Source organism: Sinocyclocheilus anshuiensis, unplaced genomic scaffold (genome assembly GCF_001515605.1).
Source record: "Sinocyclocheilus anshuiensis isolate Anshui unplaced genomic scaffold, SAMN03320099.WGS_v1.1 scaffold461, whole genome shotgun sequence".
In the NCBI taxonomy this organism is placed as follows: domain Eukaryota; kingdom Metazoa; phylum Chordata; class Actinopteri; order Cypriniformes; family Cyprinidae; genus Sinocyclocheilus; species Sinocyclocheilus anshuiensis.
Window position 1 is genome coordinate 2,531,741 of NW_015541005.1, and position 772 is coordinate 2,532,512.

The 772-nt window shown below is 27.1% G+C and overlaps 1 protein-coding gene across 1 annotated transcript in view; it reads right to left on the reverse strand.

The window, feature by feature from the left end:
• The window catches only part of LOC107690325 (inactive phospholipase C-like protein 2), a 91,188-nt gene that overhangs the window by 2,637 nt on the left and 87,779 nt on the right, over positions 1–772 (reverse strand). The gene's annotated exons all lie outside the window — the stretch shown is intronic.

Consider the following 772-nt stretch of genomic DNA (forward strand, 5'->3'; position numbering starts at 1 on the left):
TATATATATATGTGGCATATCTGTAATTGTAAATAAAACTCCCTAAAAGAGGATTTACCAAAATGTGTTAAATAGACTAACAACTACTAAACTGAATGTTTTTTTTTTCATTCATTCTCTTAGAATTAAGTTTTCCAAATTGGCCGAAAACTTTTAACAAAGTACACTTTTTTTGTATAAATATTTTTGTATGATAATGTTTTACCACAGAAATAATACATATTCGTATATAGTTATAGTTAGTTATATAATATAACATATTAGCTCAAGGTTCAATAACTGCTTATTAAAATAATTAAAATAAACTAATTTATAAATAAATAATTAAAATGTCTCCTTAATGCATTAAAAAAATTGGACCCACTTTATATTAGGTGGCCTTAATTACTATATACTTACCTCAAAAAATAAGTACAATGTGTATTGCAAAACACTCCTGCTGATATTGAGGTGGGATAGGGGTAAGGTTAGGCACAGGTTTGGTGGTATGCGTAGGTTTAAGAGTGGGTTAAGGTGTAAGAGATGTGTAAACAGTGTAATTATTACAGAAATTAATTACAGATGTAATTACATGCAGGTACTTTTTAAAATATAAGTACAATGTAAAAACATGTATGTACACAATAAATGCATTGTATCAAATGATTAATTTATATGTAAGTACATAGTAGTTAAGGCCACTTAATATAAAGTGGGACCAAAAATTATTCTCTCATTGAAAATGTAGCCTTTTCTAGTTGAAGAAACTGCATAATTTCTTTTATCAGGGCAG